Raw genomic sequence first — 16643 nt, forward strand, 5'->3', positions numbered from 1 at the left:
TCTGTGTCTCCCTCTCTCTCTGCCCCTCGCCCGTTCATGCTCTGTCTCTCTCTGTCCCAAAAATAAATAAACGTTGAAAAAAAAAATTAAAAAAAAAAAGAGGCGACTCAGGCCTGCTGTACATTGTACACAATCATCATATTCTTAGGAAATGTATGAGCTTATGTTTCCACTACCTCACCTTTTTGTACCTCATGGAGGCCAAAGATAGGTGGGCAGAAGAGACAGCCTTTCTATAAACGCGTTTAAATAAGTTTCCTTCAGAGGTGTGGTTTTGTCAGATAAAACTTGAGAGTTCTATCTGTACCGGTCCTCATTACACAGTTTTTCTAATTTGGGGCAAATTGATGCTTTACACAAATCATTAAAAATTAGCTCTGTAATGTATGTAGCCTCTTTGGAATGAAGATCAGTAGAGACTTTTTAAAAAAAATTTTTTTTTTCAACGTTTATTCATTTTGGGGACAGAGAGAGACAGAGCATGAACGGGCGAGGGGCAGCGAGAGAGGGAGACACAGAATCGGAAACAGGCTCCAGGCTCCGAGCCATCAGCCCAGAGCCTGACGCGGGGCTCGAACTCCCGGACCGCGAGATCGTGACCTGGCTGAAGTCGGACGCTTAACCAACTGCGCCACCCAGGCGCCCCAGTAGAGACTTTTTTAAAAAGAAGTGGGGAATGGGGGATGGGGAGCATGTTTCCCTTCCTGGAAGCTTTCATGTTTAATTCAATCTGGTAAATTAAACATTTGTACCCTTCTGATTTTAAATCCCAGCCAACTAATGTCTTACCTTTCTGGCACCAGAAGCAAATCTACATGTCTAGCTTTGCAGGTGATGGTGACTCATTGTTGTAACCAAATGGGAGGGAAGAAAACACACACAAAAAAGCTCTCCTCCTTACTGCAGAACACAGAATGTCGTTTCTGGAACAGTCAGTAATTTCTAGTGAAACGCTGCCAGTTTTATCTTAAAGGGACCATGACGTGGTTATGCTTTTGTTCATTTACGATTTTTTTTATACCTGAGGTCATTTCAGAGCCCAGAAGCGGGATGGTCCTGACCATCCATACAAATAGCTGAGAGTCCCTTTGTAATGATTTGCCTGTGTTCAATGATGCCTATGATGTCAGCGGTCATGAGATTTAAATACCCACTTCACTCATTTCTTAAGCTGTTCATTTGTAATTTCAGGCATTGGAAGGAACCGGGGCCTTTAGCAATTAAATTCCCAGTTATGTTTTCTTTGCTAATTCCGGTATATTTTTTTCCTATTCTGTAAGCTAGAAGAGCAGTTATCTCCTCCTAATATGTGCCTCACAACGTTGCCTCAGTGCTTTGGGCATCCGGAAAACAGCTTACGTATCTTTATCTAGAACTGAAAGAAGAAATAATTTGGTATTAAATGATGAAGACTTTCCTCCCAGTAACCAAGCAGTGAGTCGAATGAATCAGTTATCAGTAACTTCCTGAGTGTAGGCCAGGAAGTTCAGGATTCATAGTACTTTATCATGTTCCCACCTCATGGCCTTCGTACATGCCGTTCCCTCCACCAACAACTCCCTCCTCGTTCTCCCTCCTCTAGATCTTTCCTACTCATCATTTCTGAGTTTACTATCACTTCCTTGATGGTGCCTGGCTCATTTCACTCCCCATGGCATCCTATGATTTTTCGTGAAAAAACATAATGCATTTATCAGGTAAGTGTTTATACTTGGGGCTGGCACTGTTAGGCAGGGGTAGCTAGAGGACCTAGCTCTGTGTCTGACACATAGCAGACCCTCAGTAAATATTTTATTGAAGGAACCAGTTATTCACTGCTGTCCATTTAATTCTAGGGTAGAGGGTCTCAAGCTTACAGGTAACTAGGAAATGGGTCCGAACTAGAGCTCACGTACACTTTAGAGGCCAAATTGTTCATCTCCTGCCTCACAGTTGGATCTTTTGATTATTCAAAACTTCCAGCCCTTAACCCAGGCTTTGATAACCTCTGCAATCTCTGTTCAATATTGCTTCCGATGGGTTCTAAAAACTGTCACCATGTATTGGAAGCCATCTGGAAGCCATTCTTAAAGATGCCTCCTCCCCAAACTCCTCATCTCCTTTTATTTACCCCTTTTCGTATTTGCCTCCCATACTGAATCAGGACTGGCCTGAGCTAACGTCCAAGGCTAGTAGCTTATGACTTTGCGGGGAGGTCATAAAAGGCATTGCAGCGCCTGCCTTAGTCTCTTGGATAACTTGCTTTGACCAAATCCAGCCACCGTGCTAGAGGATTCACGAGTAGCCTCGTGAAAAGGCACGCGTGGAAAGGAACCGAGGCCTCTGCCAGCACCAGCTTGTAGCTGTGTGGACGAGCCACCTGGGAAGAGGACCTTCCTACCCCAGAGTTATTTAAGAACACAAAGCCTGTGGTTTCGTTGACCCAGACAGAAGCCGAAATACAATGGAGGTGATTTCAGATGCTTCGTGCCTTGTCAACACCTTCTCCAAAAGGTAGAAAGGCAAGAAGGTTGTTTTCACTCATGAGATATTGGCTGAAAAATCATACTTGGAATATAGATTGCAGCTAGAGTAATACAATCAAATGTTTATTACCTCTCCGTTCAATTAAAATCAGCTTCTTGCGTTAATTGCCAGTTCCAAAAACCTCAATCCAATCAGCAGGCCTGTCTTTATATTTTCACAGTTGTTTTCAAAAAAGTTTTTTTTTTTTTATATTTTTTTTAATGTGTACTTATTTTTGAGAGAGAGAGACAGTGCGAGCAGGGGAGGGGCAGAGACAGATGGAGACCCAGAATCCAGAGCAGGCTCCAGTCTGAGCTGCTAGCACAGAGCCTGACATGGGGCTCAAACTCTCCAACTGCGAGGTCATGACCAGAGCCAAAGTCAGACACCTAACCGGCTGAGCCCCCCGCAGGTGCTCCCCCCTAATTTTGTTTAATGTTTCGTTATTTTTTAGAGAGGGAGACCGACAGAGAGGGAGCAGGGGAGGGTCAGAGAGAGAGGGAGACACAGAATCCGGAGCAGGCTCCAGGCTCTGAGCTGTCAGCACAGAGCCCGACACGGCTCAAACCCACGAACCGTAGGATCATGACCTGAGCCAAAGTTGGAGGCTAAACCGACTGAGCCACCTAGGTGCCCCACAATTATTTTTAAGTTCTCGGAGTAGTTCAGTCAAAGGTGGCCATACAAAGCCTTCTTCACTTGGCAAATAGGCTCTACAATTTCTCTTCAAGATGCAATGCTCTTTTTCCAAACTTCATCCACCTCACGTGCAGTCCGGACACAGCTGTAGGCAGAGGAATAAACTTTACCTTCACTGAAGACGACGCAAAGCACCTTACTCCATTAAAAACGGCGGAGGGTGGGTCACATCGTCTGCTGGCGTGGGAACTACTAGGTGTTGTGTTGCAGCCTCACAGCCTGTGCGTTTTGTCCCATTTTGCGTCACCAAGTCCTTTCATCCTTTTCATTTACACTCTGGCCAAGTGCTTGTCCTCTCTCGTGACTAAGGCTTACCTTGACGGGGGACATCTGTTCCTTTGTTGAGGTTGCTGTAGCCACCTTGGTCCCTTTTAGAACTCACATTAAACCCCAAGCTTCAGGGTCAGAAGTCCTTTGCTTTGTATTTTTAACAGTTTTCTCTGTGTTTTCTTATAAAAATCATACATGCTTCTAGGTCAGATAAATACCAAAAGATACAGCGATATATAAAGCAGAAAAAAACAATCATCGTGTCCTCACGGTTAACAGGGTTTGGTCCATAGCTTTCAAGGCTTTATTTTTTTTCTCCTTTTGTGCACATCTACATGTATAAAGAAAATGCTTTAGGGAAATGGGATAGTTTAATAAATAGTATTATACAACTTTAAAAAGTCTGAATAATGTATTGTGGGCATATTTAGATATGGGGACAACTTACATGTGCTGAATTATTTAGGGACCAGACTCTGTGCTGAGCACTGTATACAAATGATCTCACCACGATTCTCAGAACTGCACCATCGGACAAGTGCTATTTATGTTCCTGTTGCCGGATTGGGAAATCGAGTCCTAGAAATTACAGGTGACTTGTCTGAGGCCCCAGAGCTGGCAGGAGGTGATTCAGTCTGTGTTCAGTCTTCAGAGCCGGGCTTCGGAGTTTAAGCTCTTAGTCACTCCCCATGTCAGGGTTTACCAATCTACCTCTCTCTCACTCTTCATAGTGGTGCACGTTACACATTCCCTTCAAGCTTGGTGCCTCCCTGCGCGGGCTGCCTGCCCTAGACCTTCACTTGTTTCCCTTTCCCCTCATGCGCGCCCCCTGCAACGTACCACACCCTCGGGCCACCTTTCCAAGCTTGTCATGGCTTTGCTTTATTTGTGGACTCTGCAGAGACTTTCCCTATGCTGGAGGTGTATTTTGCCCCTGATAAACTTGCTCTGTGCCGGTTTTGACAACAATGAGGGTGAGGAGGATGGGGCCTAAATACAATTTGGGGGTCCCAATCGTGAGATCTCTGAGTTGTAGTATCTTACCAGTAGGCATATTGCAAGGGTAATGTTCCCTTTTTCCTTCCCTCCTGCTCTCATTTTGATTCTGCTCATTCCTAACTGGGTTCACGGTCTCTTCCTGAACTTTCACTAACAATGAATCGGGTGTGTCCATACAGCTCTTAAATCCTTCCCCAAGAAACGGAAAGAAGAAAAGCATCATTATATGTGGGCTGGGGGTGGGGGGGGGGGGATAATGGGAGGAACTGGGGGCACAAAGAGGTGAACCAAGTGGGCTTGGTTTCTAGACTGGGAAGCCAGGGGAGTGGCCTGTTTCCCTCCTCAATCTGTACCATGTCACAATCCGAGGGCACTCTCAGCTTCAAACCAGTCACTAGCCTGTGAGAGCATGCTGTCTGAGAGTGAAATCTAACTCCTCAGAGAGGAGGTGGGGTTTTAAACTTCCTTCTTGGCAGGAGTAGAGCGCAGTTTTCCTCCTGTGGAAAGCAACAGACCATCACAGCAGCATCAAGACTTTGGAAATGGTGGCTTCACAACTGGCTTGGTGGCAGAGAGCCCCAGGCTCTTCACATGGTATCCTCTCTCTCTCTATAAGTAGCGGTTGGACTGCATCCTCTGAACCATCACATCTCAGTCGAATTCCATTTCTGGAAGTTACCAAACAGTCTCCTTAAGGTAGCATCCATCACGTAGCGGGCAGAGTTGACTCTTGTTTCACCGTAACCATTAAGACGGAGGTGTGCGTCAGAAGGAGGTGTTGCAGCGGTGGCTACTAGGCATAACATTGAACGTCTGCTGCCGTTGACCTGTAGTGGCTGCCCAGAGTAATGTTAGTAGAAGGATTCTGTGGTCATTTCCAGGCTCAAAGAGAAAGAACACCGTGATCGACTAGTAATGTCTGCAGTGGCCATGGGATAGTTCATGGCAGCACGTGTATCATGTATCTTTCAGAAGAAGAGGTTGTGAAGTCATATAAGACTGGGGTGCAGGCTCAGCTCTGTTACTTTTCAGCCAGAAGCTAAACCTTTTGCAGATGACAATTTCCAGAATGTCGGTTTTTCCATGTATGCAATGAGAATTTTACCTCTTGGTTACTTGAGGGGGTAGTAAAGTTCTTATCAAAGCACCTGGAACATTAAAACTTCAAAATAAATGGATACTCTCCAGACATATCCCTGAGGGTTGTGGCACCGTAGAAATCTCACTAGGGGCAAGGAAAAAGTACGTGAGATGATCTTTTGGACCATTTAATAGTGATTTTGAAGATGTTATTTTTTTCCATCTGCCTTTTCTTTTGCTGCTGACTCGTTTTATAGAGCTGACTGTGCCTTGAGTTTTTAGCTGTGTCCTGCCATTAATGGAAATTGGGGCTAGAATCCAAACTCCCACTAACTTTCGTCATTATAAACCCTGAGATACAATGGCACGGCTCTCATATCCTAGGAACCACAGTGTAATGTTGTGTTTAGCTTTTTTATTTGTGTGCCAATAATTATTGGCAAATTATTTAATAGCTCTGAGACTCCATTTTCTCATTATTAAATAGAGATAATATTTACAGGATTGTCATGAAACTCCACTTGGATAGTTTCTACAAGTTACAGAGGCACCATTATTTTAAGGTTTTATTAGTATATCATAATTATTACTCTTTGTATGCATATAGCTTCTCATTTTAGTTGGCTAGGGGAACAATTTAAACAGATGTCAGAATAACCTGAAAATACCAATAATGGTAGAAATTACTGTTTCCTGAAGTCTGCTCAACACAAGGAACTAGATTAGTTTCCACCTACCCCAGGTAGGACTGCCAGATAAAATATTGAATTCCCAGTTACATTTTAATTTTAATTTCAGGTAAACAATATTTTCTTAGTATAAGTACCTCCCAAATATTTCCTGGGCCATACTTATAATAAAAACTATTTGTCATTTATCTGAGAATCAAATTTAACTAGGCGTCATTTTTTGAAAACTAAACAATAACTCTAATAAAGGCTTGCTCAGAATATTAGGAGTTAATCATTGCAACCCACTTAGAAAAGTGGTAGAACAACGTTCACATAGTAAGCACTCAATAAATGTTAGCAATTAGAGAGACAGTGCAGTATGAAAGTTACAGGTGCAGACTCTGGGACCAGACTTCCTGCGCCATATCCCAGCTGGGCCACTTATTAGCTGGATGGTCTTGGGTAAGACATTTCATCCCTGCGTGCCTCAGTTTACTCATCTATAAATTGAGAATGACAGTCCTTTCATCATAGAAGCGCTGTGAGCATCATTTAGTTAATACATGTGAAAGTTTTAGAAGGGCACTCAAGGCAGAGAAGGTGGTCAAAACATGACAGCTGTTATGATGTTGTTATAATTTTGCTGTACCCATTTATCAGCCTATTTGACCCTAATACTTGAGTGTTACTGCTTACCGTAATTAGTTATGTGTACCTGCTATCTACCAGAAAGGTTTCAGGTAGTTAGGCAGGTGTTTCTTTCTTTCTTTCTTTCTTTCTTTCTTTCTTTCTTTCTTTCTTTCTTTCTTTCTTTCTTTTAATTTTTCTTTTAATGTTTATTTATTTTTGAAAGAGAGACAGAGAGGGAGAGAGAGAAAGAGACAGACTGTGAGTCTGGGAGGGGCAGAGAACGAGGGAGGCACAGAATCCGAAGCAGGCTCCAGGTTCCAAGCTGTCAACACAGAGGCGGATGTGGGGCTCATACTCATGAACCGCGAGATCATGACCTGACCCAAAGTCAGACGCTTAACCGACTGAGCCACCCAGGCACCCTTAGGCACGTGTTTCTTTATCTCCACCGCACACAGGATGTTTCCAAGACCGGAGAGATCACTAACTTGCCTAAGGTCACACAGCCCACGCTGAGGTTAAAATCCCTGACTGTCTGACCCTCAAACAGTATCTCTACTCAAGTAGCTGACATCTGTGATCTACAAGGTGGGGAAGAAGGGTAGGATTTATAACAGCAGCATCTGTTAGATGTGCGAGCCCTCTGTAAGTTCTAGAGAACAGTATCGGAACACTATAATAGTGTTATCATTTTGGATTTATAAAAGCACTCTTCATAATCAAAAGCATGCTATCTCCTGCATTCTTCATAGCCTCTGAGATGGGCAGGTATGATTGCTATCACTAGGCAGAGGAGGGCAGTCAGAATCCAGGAAGGTGATATGACTTGTTCAGAATCACCCGGCAGAATAAGGAATCACGGGTATGACCATTATCCACAGTTTCAAAGCCCATGTTTGTTTTCTGACCTGTGGCACTTCCCTCATTATAAACACATTCCTCCGTTAGAGCTTCCAACATGGTCTGCTTTGGTTTTTATTAAATTAAGTGTGGTGTCCACATCCAAAGACAACTCGAGTGTTCTGTCTTATAAAAATTCCCCCTGCGTTGGATTTTTCTTTCCAGTTTATCTTTAAGATAATAAAAACAAATAATTCACAAATCCGGAGGAGAGATTAGCAAAACAAACGTTGCTGTTGCTTTTGAGCTATAAGCAGAGCAAACGAGCCATAATTGCTAACAAATGTTCTGTAGCCTGTATTATTTCATCATGCTAATTATAAAGCAAAGGCTGCTTCACCTCAGATTTTCTTTAGGAATCGCAGGTATAATTCCTACCATGTGATTACAGCATTTTCAATTTTTAATTATCCTCCGAATGGTTGCTTGCCAGTCAAATGCATGCTGTGCATCCCTTCTTGGATTCCTGAAACTCCTGTCCATGTTGCATGTCTCTAGACCACCATTAATATACAATATGCTCACCCTTGAATTTCTCTCCACTTAAAAAAAAAAAAAAAAAGCAGCAAGATGTTTATGGAAAATGCTGGGTTTGGAGGCTTTAAAAGGAAAGTGCTTTGAAAGACCAGGCAGGAGTCCAAGCTGACCTAAGGCCAAAGTTTCTATCAAAGCTGATGGTCTCCAGCTCAGCGGTATAGAACTGAGCGTGGAAGGAACTGCCAATCTGTGGATGTCACGGGATAGCCCCTTGGCCTCTGAAATACCTTCCAGGGATCAGAAGGGTGACAGGGAAGGGTGGGGGCAGCAGAAATTCTTCTGCCCTCTCCCCAAAAGACTTAGATGCTAATCAAAGGCACTAAATTTTATAACAGGATCAGGAAGGAAAAAAAAATACTAAAATTTGTAGATCAAGATCCACTTCCATTTAAAAAAAAAAAAAACTATGCAGAGAGATTGAGCGAGGGAAAAAAAAAAAGACTGGAAGGAAATATACACAAGTGCAAATGTGGTTATTTCTGGATGGTTGGTCAAAATTATTTCATTGACAAGTAACAGAATCTCAGCCAAAACAAGTTGAAGTGAAAAACATATATGAAAGAAACATATTCGCTCATATAACTTTTTGGCCAATAAATAGAAGTTATCATTTGGGGCCCCACTGGACACAGGTCCTCAAACTGTCATTGGAGATCTTTCATTTCCCACCCTTCTTTCTTTTCATCCAGAAAGCTTCTCTATTCTTCACCGTCAGAATCTTCAACATATTCAACCTTATCTCTTAAAGGTCCCGGGAGAAAAGAGCATCATTCACCAGGTGCAGCAGAAGTCCTAAGGGAGAGACAGCCTGGTCCATGGGCCCACCCCTGCAGTGGGGTCAGCTCCATGCAGACCACATGGAATTAGGAGGATTACTGTAGCATCAGGAGAGTGACTCCTTCCACCTCTACTCTGATGCTCATCTGCTTTTTGCTAGACTCTTTTTTTTTTCCTAACTGGTTTTTAATGATCCTGTATTCGTTTCTGATAGCATTTAAGTTTTAAAATTTGTTTTGAAATATACTGTGATATAGAAGAGAGGAATCTAAGAGGTTCTAAGCATCCAGGAAACCTTAACACGTCTAACATCCCCAGCTGCCTTCCAAGTAAATGTAACTGGTAAATAGCCATTTCATCCACGAGAGCGTGTTACCCTGGCCACAGTTAGGGAACCAGAGATAAGCACCTTAGCCTGACGACAGAGACAGCACCATTCTGTCTCTGTGTATTAATTCATTTAACCCTCACAGATTCCATTTGAGGTAGGTACTGTTAATATCCACCTGTTACAGATGAGGAAACCGAGGCACATAGAGATGAAGCAACCTGCCCAAGGTTAAGTGTAACCTTCACACCCAACAGACTGTCGGTCTAGGAGCCTGTTAAAAAGATCTTGAGAGGACCCAGATGTAGGGGCAACAGCAGAAGCAAAAGGTGGGGGTAGTGAGAGTGGGAGAGAGAACTCTCTTCTGAGAAGACATTTCAGAGTGGCTCTCATTATGAGGAACAGGGGACATTGTTCCAGGTCTCCATGAGCTGTTTTCCTCCTGCTCACTTCCCCGTGTCTCTGGACAATAGTGCTCCGTTGCCTGACATAGTGTCGCCTCATCCTCAGCCCCAAAAAGCCTGACTCATCAGTGTGACAAGGGAGCCATAAAGTCCTACATATACCTGGTCAGCCCAGTTAACTGCCATCAAAGCCAAAGAAAGCCAGGGAGCTTATGGATTTCCCTTCCCCTGACTGTCCTGAAGTTCTCTGTGCGAATGTCCCTTTGGACCCTGATTCCATTCTGCATGCTACTACCAGGAGTGGCCAGTGTTTCTTTCTTTACAGGATAACAAACACCTTGAGGGCAGGGTCTGTGCTTGACTCACTTCTGCAGGAGCGCCCTGCTCCGCATACATCAGGTGCCCAGTAACTGCCAGGGAAAGAAAATTGAGGTTTGTCCAGGCTCTTGCAGGATGACAGAGCCCTCTGTTGTGATGTCCCTGTCCCTAAAAGCCAAGACCTAGCCTCTTCTTTCCCCTCATCTCCTGGCCTAGGCTTTGCCAGAGGGTGAAGAAGCAACCTTCTCTTGCCATACAAGGCCAAGTGCACTCCTGAGACAGCCTATCCGATAGCATCCTCAGGGGACAGCCTGAGGGAGTCTTGTGACTGTGCCACTGGGGATCCTTCCTGTAGAGTCAGTGAATGGCAATCCGGAAGGGACAGCCCTGGGGTATGCCTCGAAGGTTCGGTTGAAGCCATTGGTGAGATCAGATGGTGTATACTCAGCAGACATCTTTCCAGCAAAAAGTGAGTCCTAGCAACACTGTGCCCTGTTTCTTTGCATTATTGCTTTTTTGGGACTGGGCTGTAAGACTTTTGAAGGGTAGGTCAGCATTCAGCTTTTAGAGTCAGGTTTTAATCTCTGAGGCCACTTGAGATCTTGGTGGGAGATGCTGAAGAACGAGATGAGATTATTGATATGGCTGTCTGGGGACACCTGAGTGGCTCAGTCAGTTGAGCGCCCAACTCTTGATTTCGGCTGAGTTCATGATCCCAGGGTCGTGGGATTGCGCCCTGTGTTGGGCTCTGCACTGAGTGTGGATACTGTTTGGGATGTGCTTGCTCTCTCTCTCTCTCTCTCTCTCTCTCTCTTTCTCTCTCTCTCTCCACCTCTCCACCCCTCCACCCCTGTCCCCAGTTGGTGCTCTGTCTCAAAAAAAAAAAAAAAGATGGCTGCCTGGAGATAGAATTGGATCTAGACCATGGGAGCATCATTTGGTCCTCAGCAAATGTTCCCTGATGCTTTTGGAGAGTTTTTTTTTTTTTTTTTCCTTAAGAACAATGAAAAGGATGGGAAAATACACCAAATTTCTACTCACAACACTACAACTGTAGCCTTCCTTGTCAACCTTACTGTTAGCACTCTACCCTTCCCTCAGGATACTCCAGGCCCCTGTTTTGAGTCCTGAAATACTCCAATCATATTCCCACCTCGGGGCTTTTGAGCTTGCTATTTCATCCCCCTAAAACCCCCTCTTTCTCTCCCACTGAAGCAAGGAGGTGACAGGTCGTATTTTACCTCCTTAAGGATGCCATTCCAGATCACTCGGCCTAAAGTGATTCTCCCCTCAGCTGCCCTTTCTCCCATTATCCATTTTAATGCCTTCATAGTCTGTACCACCATCGATGGCTATTTTCTCTATTGGTTTCTTGATATTATATTGTCTGACTTGGCTTGACTGTAAGACAGTCCATAAGAGTGGGGTTCCCCGGAGCTCTCCGGCTTTGTCTGTATCTCTACATGACAAGCCCTAGCTTGTGGACGTAGCCTGCTGTCACCATACATCGGTAGGACGAGGTGCTCTTGGCTGTGGGAAATAGGGTTTTTCACTTTCACAGACAGCCTGGGTTAGAACCCCATTCTAAGTTTGGATCCCTAGAAGGCTTTTTGATGTAGCATCCCATAAGTTGCGATTTTCCAAGGCTATTTCTGCTGAGCCTCGAGATTTATATGTTTGGTGTTTGGTGGCATTCACAGGAATTTCCTTTGGGGTTTTGCAAACTACAGCATAGCATTCACTCCGTGTGCTCAGCTGCAGGATAGCTTCTGGGAACTCATCGAACTGCTTGAATTTCAAATTTTGGAATTTTGTTTTCCACATTTTGGTCCTCACCTACCACGTCCACCAGGTGTGAATGGGTGTCCTGTGTGAAAAAAGAAAAGGCGGAGAGGGACACTGGTGCAGCGGACATGGTCCCACCCACCTCCCCTCAGCCCTCACAGTCCCTGTGCATGTCACCCAGGGCTCTGTTGTAAACACCTGCTACTCTTTGCCTGACATCATGCTCCCGCTACCATGCAGGAAGCTAGTGGCCCCCAAAGCAGCCCTCGGTGTACGACTGATGAGAGTGGGTGAATAAAATCCAGTTTCCTCACTGCTGAGACGGGTCACCTTTTTGAGCCTCTTCCATGGGTCCCCAGCGAGGCTGCCTTTGAGTTGCCTACAGGGGTAAACTTGCTCATTCACGCACCCTGCATCGGCCTCGTTCCCTCCCCAGTCTCACTCCCTTTCTCCCCTTCTGGTGCTTTATACAAATTCACCTCCCAAATAAACCTTCTTGCGCTTAAATCCTTATCTCAGGGTCTGCTTCTGGCATAGTCTAATCCAAGGCAGCATTCTATGACTAAACATGGCCAAATAAACTCAGGAACTGAACAAAGTTACATAGTTCTTTTGTTTTGTTTTGTTTTTTTTCTCCCCACAGGACCTCCCAGTCTGACTAATGTGCTAACGTGCCCTGTGAATTTTCAAGACAAGTTTTGATGCAGCATTTCCTTTATTTGTTTGGCCATGGAAACTGAGGCAGGGGTGCCCCTCACAGGAGAAATTGAGCCTTAGCACCACCACTCTAGGACCTCTTATTCCAGTCTTAATTATAGTGGGAGAAGCTCGGTGGCCGCGATCAAATTTTTGTTTTGTGACAGTTCCGTGGGCTTAAAGCTTCATGTGGCTGAGAAAGCAGTGTAAATGCACTTCCTCCATAGCCATTCATGTTCTCTCTCGGCAAAAACGGTGTATGCAGATTCGAGCTTCTGTTCAAAAAGAAACAGAGGATGGACCCGGCTTTCAAAACCCCCAGCGTCTCAAGGTTACTCACCCAAAGTCCTGCAAGTTAACTGAGCAGTTTCTTTCATCATTTATACTTTTCTTTTGTCATGCTGAAAGCCACGGGTTTAGAAAAGAGTTGATAGGAACTGACCACCTTGCCAGTTAAAGACTTCAGGATGAGTCACTTACTCACATTGTGGGGGTAAATAATACAGATGTGAGGGCACCTTGGAGCCTCAGTCTAGCAGGGGAGATGGAAGGTGAACTCATAGTTACCAAAAGAATTAACCCCCATAAGTGTTCTTAATGAACATGTGCCTATGAATGAAGAGAATATATAATGAAGAGAGTGTATAACGAAGTATCAGGAAAGCTTCCTGGAGCAAGTGGCATGGAGAGGGAAACATAAAGGGTGAAGGGGAGGGTTGAGTGTTAGAGTTGGTGCTAAGGCTGGGAGTGAGAAATAGCCCAGTGTTAGGGGAACTAACAGCGGTGGGGAAGGAGGTGGGGTGTGGACCAGGTCTCCAAGAGTCAGAGGAGGAGCATCAGGGAAACTCAGTCTGGTGGAGTGGACACAGGCCAGATCAAGTTCGTGTTGATTCGCTTTGTGATCTTATGCAGGAAACATTCCTTAGCCTCTATATCCTCATCCGCAAAGTAGGAATACTAATACCACTATCCATATGGGGTTCCGGGATCAAGTGAAATTAACACAGGCAAGACCCTTCACAAAGTCCCTGTCACATAGCAGGTGGTCACTAAAGGGTTATGACTTGAATTATTTATGCATTGTTCATGCTTCTTTGGCTGGTTAGTGGGAGAACTGGGATTCAAACCCAGTTTTTTTCTTACTAGAGCCTTCTCTGTTAACTTTCTTGAGATATTTTCTGGTTTGATTTTTTACAGCGTTTCCAAAGAGGGTTCTGTGGATTACTAGGTGACGCTGCATGTCAACTTTTTGAATATATTTAGGAATTATGGGTATCAAAAAATGATCAAAAGTTTTTAATAATGAAATGTATTCTGCAAAATATTAGGTGCCATCATCCCATTTTTATAGTTTTAATATTGAAAAGACTAGATTTTTAAACATGGAAGTGGCAAAAACACTATTGTTAGATAATGGAATTATGGGTGATTTCCTAAATTTATTTTAAAAAGCCTTTTATAATTGTTCCCCCCAAATGTAATAAACTTGGTAAAGTTCCAGATTTTCTTCCTGCCCTAAAACTTAAGAATTACTCACTTCCCTATATACCAAAAAAAAAAAAAAATTATGTGTGCAGGACCGACCTCCTACCCGGAATTGACTCAAATGACTATTAATCAAGTTTGAAAAAAAGTTAAAACCAGTTGAATCTGCTGCATCCGGGTCCACTCTGGAGAGGAAAGGGATGCCTTCCTGCTCTCAGGCGGAAGTCAGTGTGAAAGGACAGGAGTGGTCCATTTCCAGTCCCGGCAAGCTGGCCAGTGCTCAGAGCGTCTGTGGGTTTAATGACTGGCACAAAAATAGAGTAGCTAGATGAGCTTCCTTGCCTTTCTCAGTGGTTTAGCTCCAACGCTTAAGGCATTTTCCAGAGTGCTGTGGACCCAGGCCTGGGCTGGGATGACACCTTGGAATTATTGATTAAAATCTTATATGCACCTTGGTTTTTGTCCCGGAGAGAAGACCTCAGCACCAGCCCCCAGGTTCCCTTTGCCAGGTGTTAGCCACAAACGTTCCACCAGCATACTAGGGGGTGGACCCCACAAAAGCATTCTTCAGGTTTTTCAAAGAACACAATAGCACATGATTCCTTCACGGTTTGAAGTTCATCCTCAAGCACTCATTCATTCTTCTACGTACATAACATCATCGGATCAAAATGTGCCCCAGACTTACAAATTCTGCTAGCTGAAAAGATGCTTGGCAAAGAAACCTCAGCAGTATTCATTCGGGATGATGATGTAGCACATGCAGCTTTCATTTGGATTAGGATGCTTCAGCTAAAAGAAAATGATTTAATCTTGGCAGACTACCCCCCGCCACACATACCAAAAAGAAAAAGAAAAAGAAGATTTAGCTTCAGTTCCCCAAATCTTTGTCTCGACAGGTATCTTCTTGTAGCATTTTAAAGAGTATTCCAATGGACGCCTACCAGGTAGGTTTCATATACTGCAAAGGCAGTCCTCAAAGAAGAGAAACTGGTAATTTTTCTAGCAAGCAGACTCTTGGCAAATATTTCTGAGGTAAATCAGGATTTATTTGAAGCCCAAGATAGAGGATGTGGGCTCCAGATGGTACTCGTGTGAGTGAAAGCTCTTAAGTAAAACAGAGCTGACCTCAGAGTGTGAGGAGCACGTATTTGCAAATTATTAGACCATCTGTCACTTGAGGACACTTGAATAATGTCTTTCATAGGAAATTGGGAAACTTATGTGCCTCTTTTTGAAGGTCTCAGTTCTGGAAGAATATGCTCATGAGGCGTTCATTGATTTCAGAAGGTGGACCCTCAGGGTATGTAAAAGGTGCACGAAAATCCTCAAAAACTCGTGATAACCCTTCAACCACCATGATCAACCACCGCACTGAAATACTAAATAAATCGAAGAATATTTCCATGTGTTGGTGTAGGAAACATATGTACAGAGGTCGCCTCAATGCCGGGAACTCTAGAGCTCCAGGGCACATCTACTGGAGTTCGATTTACAAGATCCCAAATCATGTTGCCAGGGACAGGAGGGACCTACCGGAGACTTGAAATCGACAGTTATGTCCCTGGAATGCCTGGATTTAGACTCTGAAACACAATGTTGTGTATATTCTTTCTGCAGCGTGCCCTTCCTTCCTTTGCGTCCCGGATGATTCTCTGCCACCATCCAAGATTCTCAGGCAAAGCGGAGTGGCTCTTCCTCATGCACCCAGAGCATTCCCTGCCTTTCTGAATAACAGCCCATGGTGATTATGCAGCTGCTTCTGTACTAGACTGTGAGTATGCTCATGTGGGGAAGCAAGTCTTATTCAACTTTGTACCCTATGGCACCTGCCACGGTGGCCAGCACAGAGTAGACCTGAAAATGGTTCTGGGGATAAGGAACTGGAAAAGGGGGGAGAGGCTTCTCCGGGACCTTAATCTATTTCTCATTGGTTAATTCACAAGTTTGGGGGGATTGTTGTTGTTTTAGCGGGAGGAACCCAATGAAGAGCGGGGAAAGATGTTCATTTTCTGGCAAAATTTTGAAATAAAGCTCAGGGACCACCTGGCTGAGTTCTGGAAGGCCAGTAATGGGCAGCAATACAGTTATATAAATATGCCATGAGATGGAAAATTATATCCTATATGGGCTTTTGCTGTAACCAGTGTAGTGGTTAAGAGTATGATGGAAAATTATATCCTATATGGGCTTTTGATGTAACCAGTGTAGTGGTTAAGAGTATGGTTTGGGGGTCAGAACACGTGGGTTTGGGCCTGTGACCTTGTGCAAATCATTTAAGCCCTCTGACCTGGAGTATCACTATTTATAAAATGGGGATAATGTAACTATCTCATGGAATCCTTGTTTAAACACTATTTAAAAATTAATATATGTGAAGTACTTAGTTCCATCTGTGGCAAATAATAAATTCTTGATAAATGTTAGCAATTCTAATTATTAGCCAATAACATGTTCAGCATTTTGGTAGTCCTAGAGGTTTTTTTTTTTTTAATGTTTATTTATTTTTGAGAGAGAGAGAGACAGAGACAGAGACAGAGAGAAAGACAGAGAGAGAGG

General features: G+C 43.9%; 1 long non-coding RNA gene across 1 annotated transcript in view; it reads left to right on the forward strand.

The window, feature by feature from the left end:
- LOC121016757 (uncharacterized) overlaps positions 1–15943 on the forward strand; it is a 232014-nt gene extending 216071 nt beyond the window's left edge. The window contains exon 6 of the long non-coding RNA XR_005784432.1: positions 15705–15943. This is a non-coding gene — a long non-coding RNA (uncharacterized LOC121016757). The remainder of the gene's footprint in view (positions 1–15704) is intronic.
- Positions 15944–16643: the final 700 nt, after the last annotated feature.

The sequence above is a fragment of the Herpailurus yagouaroundi genome, unplaced genomic scaffold (assembly GCF_014898765.1).
Source record: "Herpailurus yagouaroundi ecotype Mexico unplaced genomic scaffold, PumYag 213, whole genome shotgun sequence".
Classification (NCBI taxonomy): Eukaryota; Metazoa; Chordata; class Mammalia; order Carnivora; family Felidae; genus Herpailurus; species Herpailurus yagouaroundi.